Source organism: Sinocyclocheilus rhinocerous, unplaced genomic scaffold, assembly GCF_001515625.1.
Source record: "Sinocyclocheilus rhinocerous isolate Xijiao unplaced genomic scaffold, SAMN03320098_v1.1 scaffold189, whole genome shotgun sequence".
In the NCBI taxonomy this organism is placed as follows: domain Eukaryota; kingdom Metazoa; phylum Chordata; class Actinopteri; order Cypriniformes; family Cyprinidae; genus Sinocyclocheilus; species Sinocyclocheilus rhinocerous.
The window spans coordinates 1,132,744-1,142,064 of record NW_015667354.1 but is presented as its reverse complement, the minus strand read 5'-3'; positions in this window follow the sequence as shown (position 1 = coordinate 1,142,064).

The following is a 9,321-nucleotide window of genomic DNA, read 5'->3' as shown; positions in this document are numbered from 1 at the left end:
CTCGCCCCCCCCCCCCCGCCCCCCCCTGTCAACCAGACATAATTTGCAAGTCACAATGTCTGCTAGCGCCGTTCACGCAACTGTTGGACAGCCCTGCACGGTTTGTCAGCGTGATGGAAGTTACTGTTCCAGTTGATAGAAATCCTGTGGAAACATGGGTTTTACAGTGGCTGCATCCGAAATCGCAAACTCTTTGAGTAGGTACTTCTTTTGAATGAGTTATTAGTTGCCCGTTAAAAAAGTATGTTTTGTCATGTAATCCAAATGTGTTTAGTAGTAGGTCATTCAGACACTTTTTTAATTATTTGTTTTGCTTGTTATATTGGGAAAGTAGGGATTTAAAAAGTATTTCCAGGTTGCGATCTCTTGGCTTGGCTCATTAATATTAATTAGGATGTGCACAAATAATTGTAATATTTTATATTTAAACTAGAAAAAAATGTTGTGCTTCAAATAGATAAAAATCTATTTGCCTCAGGTGCGTAGAGCCAAAAAAGGTCATTACAAGTACACAAAAAAATAGCATTTTGTGGCTCTTTAATGTGTCGTGACAGATTGCTGTAGTGCCAAGTGGCACGTGAACCGATCATCTCTTCCTCTTTACTGCTTATTGCACAAAATAAACATGAATGAACATCAGGAGGTATCTTGTTTCAAACGTGAAAAGACGTCAATACACAACATTTTTCAAGTTCAAGTCCACCAACGTTAATCTACTCTCCTGTCTTGTTTGTTCGTCGGACAAAATGGCAAATTCGGTGTTATGATTGGTCAGATCACCTGTCAATCAAACTCCCAGCGAAGAGTCAGTTGTTTAAAGAACACTTTAAGAACAAAGTTTTACAGTACTTTGAGCTATCTTAACATAAAACGATTTACTCAGTGATTTTAGGAAACTTGCTGACTAATTCAAGTGCTCCAATGAACTTGTGACATATTTAATTTGATATCTTGCCACTGTTGGTCCTGGGATTTTGTAGGTCAGTGCAATGCATGAATGAGCATTTGAACTTAGCGGGGGTAACAATTTTGGTTTCATTATGAGAAGTTCAGTGTTCTACTCCATCCTAATTTAACTATGCATTTGAATAAACCAATATTGCCATTTTAAGTCTGTAGCTGTATGTCAAAAGCAGGGTTCCCATTTTGTTGTGCGATTTCACCTGATATCATTACAAACCTGACTTTCTTTCTTTCATGGAATGCTAAAGATGAACACTAAAGTCATTATTCCCTGAAGAGTTTGACATCTGCCCTAGCTCTCCTGGGTGTGTTCATGAATATGAATGTAGCAGTGTCTTATTTCTGAACGAATCTTTAAAAAAGGTTTTGTGAACTGATTTAACTGATTCATTGAAAAGATCTGGTTTGAAAGAGGTTTCGTCCATGAATCAGACACCGTTGCTACTCTCATGAAGGACATGAAGGGCAAATGTCAAGATTTTTTGTGAAAATCTATTTAGACTTCAGTCCCTTTCTTTCTCAAAGTTGACTACATAGCAAATGAATCGTATAAACTGCTTTTATGGTGCCTTTTCAGTATATTCTTCAAAATTTCATAGAAGGAAGGAAGTGTCAAGCGGGTAAATAAATAACGACAGAAGTTTTGGTATGATCTGTTCTTTTAAGAATCATCACTGTTTTATCCACGGATTGATAACCCTCATTGTCCCCTTGAGAATAATTTAATTAGTAGTCAATCAGGTAATATCCAGGAGGTTTTTAGTGAGATCATAATGAAGCAGGTACGTCGTGGATTACAGTATGGATTACAGTCTAGTTTCGTTCCACCGTAATAGAGCATTTCACGACAACCACTGAGCCGTGTAGAAACGCTGATTGATTCTGATTGATGAAAGCTTGTGTGACTGAAAGTAAGTTGTGGCTGCATTAGCCTTTGCAGATACACTAATCATACACAATTAATAAATCATTGCTAGTTCAGTTAGTAATTAGAGAAGGGAGGCTACGAAGCACTCGGAGCCGTAAGGTAATTAACAGGTAGGAATCTTAATGAAGAAAAGGTATTCTAAGAAATACACTAGCGCTCACAGGTTAATTGTGCAGTTTAGTTATTAATACAACGCGATGACAGTAAGCAAAAAAACAAAGACCAACAAAACGACCTCAGTTGGAGGAAAAAAGCATCGCTTATAGTGATGACTTCTGCTCTGCTCCATTTCTGCAAATTTGCTTCAATATTAGCAAAATTTTGCTGACAGGATGCAAGCTGTGAGGGAGGCTTAAAGTTTCCAGACACTCCGGCTGTGGCACACACACACGATCTCAGCACAGAGGGCGTCAGCGCTCTCTCCCCAGCATCCCACATGCTTAGCGCCTCACACACACACACACACACACAGATATACACACATGCCATTTGCTAGAAAACCTTTGAAACAATAGGGAACATCATTAGCTCACTGGAAAGCCCGGCACAGATTGAATAGGCGAGGAGAAAGGGTGTTGTGTCAAATAGTCCAAATGGAAAAGGCGATGCCCACGGGGAGTGTTGCTCCACCTCTCAGTCTATTGACGTGCAGAGAAAAGGGATGGCACTGGGGGACAACAGAGAATAGCTCGTATCTCAGCACAGGCCTCTTCTAGGAGCCCGTCACGTTACCAGTCCATTTATCTTAACAAAACGCTATTCAAATGACTCCGCCTGATAGATTTGCGAGACTGAATTTTCACGATTTAATCTTTTTAACTATTTTTTCCCGCACCATCAATGCATGACAAAAACTTAAATCAAACATCGCGAACATCTGTAAGTAGCCTTATTATTTAGTGGACATAAAGGAGCCATGCATGCATTTTTCCAATTTCTTGGTTTTTCTCTTGGGCCAGTGTTTTTTTTTTTTAAGTATAAATGTAACAAAATCTAGTGAGGCTTATGTATAAAAATAATAAGAACTATTTTTTAAGTAGCAAAGTTTGTGGTCAGTAAGATTTTTTCATGTTTTTTGAAAGAAGTCTGTTATGGTGTGTGCAAATTTAATTATTTGCGTGAGTAGATTACATAAAAATTCAATGCAAAGATGCGAATACATGCAAATTTGCGCCGGGCGATGCACATGAACTGAATTGGGTGACGCGATTGCCACAAAAGTGTGATATTCGCCTCAGCCGTGCCTTCCGTGCAAGTTGAAAATGTTCAACTCGAGTGGGAAATTTGTATGATGCATTACCATGCAAGCCAGTCAGCAAAGAACTTATTGACACATCTGGTTGTATCAGAAAATGGAGGAGAGCATTATTGTATTTTTAATTTGCGCGAGTGACTTGAAAAACATCCTGCGAGTAAGCTGGAGCGAGTAACATGATGCAAATATTTGCTTTGCTTTTGGTGTATACACACCATTATGCTCACCAAGGCTGCATTTACAGTATCTGGTCAAATACTTTAAATACAGTAATATTGTGAAATATTATTAAAGTTTAACACAACTGTTTTCTAATGTAATATGTTTAAAAATGTAATTTATTCCTGTGATGCAAACCTGAATTTTCAGCAGTCATTACTCCAGCATTCAATGTCACATGATCCTTCAGAAATCATTCAAATATGCTAAATTGGTGCAGTTTTTTTTCATGCTTAATAATTTTTTAAATAGAAAATAAGCAGCAATACAATTTTTTTTTGCAACAATATAGAATACTTCAAATTTAATTATCCTCTCAAGATAAAAGACACAATATTGTATGAGGGGCCATACAAGCCATAATTCATTCTGGTGCTCTCAGACACTTACATTCTCCATTCGCATACATATATTTCTACTCTCACACACTTACATTCTCGTTTCGCATACATACATGCGAAACGAGTAAAACACGACTTGGTGGCGCTCGAGCACAAAACGGTCTTGCCGAGCACACATTGATACCTAACAACGAAGGTAAACCACGACTTGGTGGCGCTCAAGCACAAAACGGTCTTGCCGAGCACACATTGATACCTAACGACAAAGAGGAAGTAAATAGACGAAGAAGATGCATCGAGGCAAGATGAATGTAGAGCTGCTGGTCTCATTGGTGTCTGAATACAAAGAGCTTTATGACAAACGCGACAGCGACTACAAAAATCTCGATAAGAGGGAGTTGTTATGGAGAGCCTTGTGTAAATACCCCACCTTGTGTACCGGGGTATTTCTGTTTTTCATTAAGTGCCATCTAATGTCAGGGAGTGAATTTGCACATTCACTCGGCTCATCGCCAGTGAAAATCGTTTGGGTATGAACACAAAGACGCATCGAAAAACGTCTCGAAAAACGCTGGCGATAAGCACGCGATAATCGTCCCGGTGTGCACGAGGCTTAAGGGGTGCTTTCACACCTGGCTCGTTGTTTCGGAACCTAGCACGTTTCCCCCCTTAGCTCGGTTAGTTTGGGCATATGTGAACACGACAATCGCGCTCAGATCCGCGCCAAAACAATCGGTCCGAGATCGCCTGAACAACGTGGTCTCGGCTCAATTGAAAACGAACTCTGGAGCGGTTTGGTTGTAGTGAGAAAGCAATCCGATCCATTGGACCAACGAACCAGGCTATATCACAATGTATCATGGGTAAATACATAAGTATAAATAAGTTCCATGAAAAGCAGTAGCTTTGTTGTTTTGCTAATACCTCTTAAAATGAACTGTGGATTAACCTGGAGCAGAGCCGAGGTTAAATGCCTTCGCCATTCAAAATCAAAGCACACCTTTTCATTTTATAATGCCATCTTATTGCTCTTCTTCGTAGTAGGTGCATTTTAAAAATGTTTTTCCGACGAATCCTGGACTCCTGCTCAAAATGATAAATGAATATAATGTCAGCTACAAAAAACCCAACAATAAGTCCGCTAAGCTGTTGTCGTTCCATCCTAACAGATGACAGCTATGAGTGGAATTCTGGAAAATAAACCATGGAACTTTGGCCAATGAGAGGACAGTTTACTCGCACATGACTTGTATTAACAATTTTGGTCCGTTTAGAAACTTTGCCTTGTGCTAATGATCTTTGGTTGCGTCCACCCGCTGCTAGCAGTGGCATATGGGTGTAATGTGCAGAGCAGAAGAGCCGGTGGGGAATGGGCAGAGATACGCCGCAGCTCTGCATTGTTATAGTGGGACCTAAAGAAACAGAATAACAAATTCATGCTGCATGTCGTGCTGTAAATAATTTAGTAGGAAGCTGTCCACCGCTTCGGCTTGTTCGGTTTGCTGACAGCCATATTTAATAATACTCTTATTTACTGACCCCAGAACTTATAAAGTAGCGCTTCAGCGAAGACCTAGACATTAAAGGGATTTGAAGAATAGAAAGTTCTCTATTGTGCAGGGCTGTTTGTGTATTCGATGACTTGAAAAATCAAATGTGCTGTACCTTGGTCTTCGGGACTGTTGGGTTTTGACAGGTTGGCACTCTTTGATCACTCAGGAATAAACCAGTGCGCAGAGTTCACAGTGAAACCGGGAAAGTAATGGGCTCTTCCATACAGCATGTGTTGAGACCTCTGAATTTGTAAAGGCAGATTTGTCCATTATGAAAAAAGATGCGGCAAAAAAGACAGTGTGACTATGAATATATTTTCCCTAAGAAACGGACAGGGGTATTAATCAGAATTATGGGAACAGTTGATAGGCATAGAATATAACTTTGATCCATAAAGATGAGGTGACATTTTTACTCTCACTCATCTCATAATTCAAAAAGAAATGTTAAATTTGACATAATCGAGTCCATTATACGAACAACACTAAATAAGTTACCGTATTATATCAATATATAATGCCTAACCTTATATAATTTTCATTGCCACACATATTGCATGAATTATTTCTCAAAGGACAAAATATTCCTTTGGAGTCAGAGTGAATCCTTGGGATTAAATTTTGAATATTTCTATTCCTATTCCTCTCTGTAGCTGCCTGACAACGCCGCAGAACAAGGTCATTTTGCAATTTTGCAAGGTCTTTCATCCAAATTGAGTGAACCTTTAAGCTAACCTTGTAAACAGACGTTGAAAAATAAATAACTCAACAAAATATAAGCCACACAGTTTTGAATGCTCAAAAATGATTTCTGTCAGCAGTAAATAGTGCATTTGGAAACTTGCGTGAACAGATTTCAAGCAGTAAAGCCTGATAAAGCCACTTGGTGACCATGACAGTCACATATAGAGCCACAATAACCGTTATGCATTTACCTTTGAACAGTTTAGGGGATTTTTTATATGTATTGTCAGGATGTAAACATTGTACAAACACATTAGCTCGCTACACATTGTTTGATGCATATGCTCATAATTAAATAAATGACATTATAAAACCCTTTACTCATCTTTTTCCAGTAAATGCGTGCAGGTGTGCGGACGCAATTAAGATAAGAGCATAAGTATGTAAGCATAAAGCATCTGTTTATGTGTTGGAATGTGACGTTTGTCTTAACATTAATGTAATTAGCTTCAGCTTCTCTGTGGAACTGAGACGGTAGGTGCAGACCAGAAGAAAGAGAGCGAGAGCTTGATGTGACAATGTCTTTTAATTGTACTATGAATTACAGCAGTTCTCTTTTAAGCTACAGGTCAGTACGTGCACCTCCGATCTTGTCAGACACAGACACTCATTTCCATTAAGTGCGGCCTGCACACAAGACTGCTGTGAACAAAGGTTTAAATCCATTTAACTTCTCAGCTCGATTTTAGAAACAGCAATTCCAGCTCTGTCACGAGCCCAGCGGAATGACAGAAAACACTGCCTATCTGAATTAAAGATAATGAAAGATCATTCTGCGGCTACAAGCAATAGTCTGTGATGATCTCCCACATTCTGTTGGGCCTCTTTTTTTTTTCTTTTTTTCGAGAGAACATTGTATCATTAGTAGTTTGTCCGTGTAGAATTGAGCAATTAATGAGTGATTGTGTGGAGGGGGGGGGTCTCAATTGAAATATACTTTGCTGAGACCCATGTTCTGCTACGCCTGGGCATTTATTTCTAAAGTTTGTGTTTAATCACACAATCTCGACCATGATGGTTGTGACAGGTAATTTCCGTAATGCTGCTGACAAAGATGGATTACATGGAGGCCTATTTGATCCCATGCTTTTGTGTGCCGGTGATAAGACCAGGTAAGGGTTATCTTAGTATGAGTGCTGGCACGATATAGCTACCTAATAAGTCAAAGGATAATACAGTGTGAACGTTAAGGGAGTCGTTGTGAACGGCAAGAGGAGTCGCTTGAAATAAAGAAAAACAGAATGAATGGGTCAAATTTATTGATGGAAACAGATTGAGCAATACCTGTTGTGAGTAGTTTTTTCTTAGTAATTGGAAATTTTTTTTTAGTCAGTAGACAATATTTTTGGCCATATTGACCACTTTTTTTATTTATTTAAACATAAAGCTAACAAAATGTATTCAGGTTTAGCCTTAAAATAAGGGGGGGGGGATAAGAACAGAAGTCTATTAAAACGCACAACATATTAAAGCGTCTTTGGTGAAATCGAGGGGTTATGACGTCATTGGCAGGCGACACAATGACACTATGAACACGCTCCGTGTCACTAGTTAAAATTGCTTATTTCTCTGGATTTAAGCATTCTTCGAAACATTTGGGATAATGTAAGTACACAAGTCAGCAAAATATATAACACTGTTCTAGTGGGTTTTGGATATTTTAATAAAAAAAATCTTACATATTGTGCCTTTAATTGTGAAATTAACTAGTAACTTCTGAGTGAAAATTGTTTACACCATTTTTTTTTCAGTCTAAGACAAATTATAAAAATAGTATTACAGTAGATCAGAACTATTGTAATATTTGTATAGTTTGTCTATTAATAATACTAAATGTTATTACAGTCAGTTATTGTTTAATAACAACAACAACAATAATAATAATAATAATTAATTGTTTGTTTGTTTTTTAAATCTGGTCTTATTATATCTATAAATATATTTTTCTAAACCCAGTTGTCCAATATTACCCTACTAAAATTTTTACATTTATTCTCTCAAGAAATATCTTTAATGTATTAAAGCAGGGCTGCCCAAACTCAGTCCTGGAGGGCCAGTGTCCTGCAGAGTTTAGCTCCAACTTGCCTCAACACACCTGCCTTTAAGTTTCTAGTATGCCTAGTAAGAGCTTGATTAGCTGATTCAGGTGTGTTTAGTTGGGGTTGGAGCTAAACTCTGCAGGACACCGGCCCTCCAGGACCGAGTTTGGACACCCCTGTATTAAAGCTATTAAAGATTTGAGACAACAAATAAAACAAATTTGTAAAGTTTTCATAAAGTTTGATTTGTTGTGTCAAATTTTTAATTTGCACTTTATCTTTATCCTGATATTTATTTTAAGATGATAATTAAGTTTTTGACCGCAAGTGTTGCTGGATCTCTTTCCCTCAGTTCTTTTGGTTTAATCTACACACCTTGTTGAGTGGGTAAGATCCATTTCACATTTATTGGTGGTAAGATGCAGTGTGTAGCTATTTCCTGTTGTCTCTCACTCTGAGAGGAAGTGCAATGCATTCCATACAGGTGTGAAACCTTCATTGGAATGCATCAGGCGGCTAACGCAATAGTTTTTAGAGGCATCTCATTGACTGGAATGATATTTAGGTGCTCGCTTTTCTTTTAAATTGGAATCAGTGATGGAACAGTTGGAATATTAATGCTTTTCTGAGTCGTTTAGCATTTATGGAGCTATGGCAAAGCAACATGAGTCCCATTGTGGGCCTCCTGTAGTGTTCTATCTTCTCTGTGGTGCATTTAATAATTGGTACTCATTTTCATTCCTGCCACCCTAGTAGTTCAGCAGCTGGGTAATTACTGCAAGCCAGCTTTAAGACTATGCATGTCAGAGCATTGTGTGTGTGTTTTCCTCAACATGTTCACCAGATAATTCTACCCTTTTCTGTCGGTCTCTCCACTTGTTTCGAAACTACATTTCGCAATTCACTTATTAACACCTTGCATTATTTGTAACACACAATATCATGTTACATCACGTTAACACTCAAATTGCATCCCTCAAGAAATGCTTGCACTCAAGAAGTGAATTTATCTCTGTCCGGGAAGAGCTTGATCCCATTTGCCCCGAGGCGACAGAGGGCTGAAATCTCCGGTCAAGGCCTGTCATAATAAGACACTGACATGATGTCCAGATGTAATCTACAGTCTATAGTTAAGCTCTTTGTGCATTGCTTTGAGGAAGCTCAGACCTGAACTTCTTTTTATGCAACACTGGAAAAGAGGATGTTTCTTATACATTGACATAATTAATCAGGAGACAGTGTGCTCCCTCAATTAACACCGCAGGGAAAAGTGGAATTG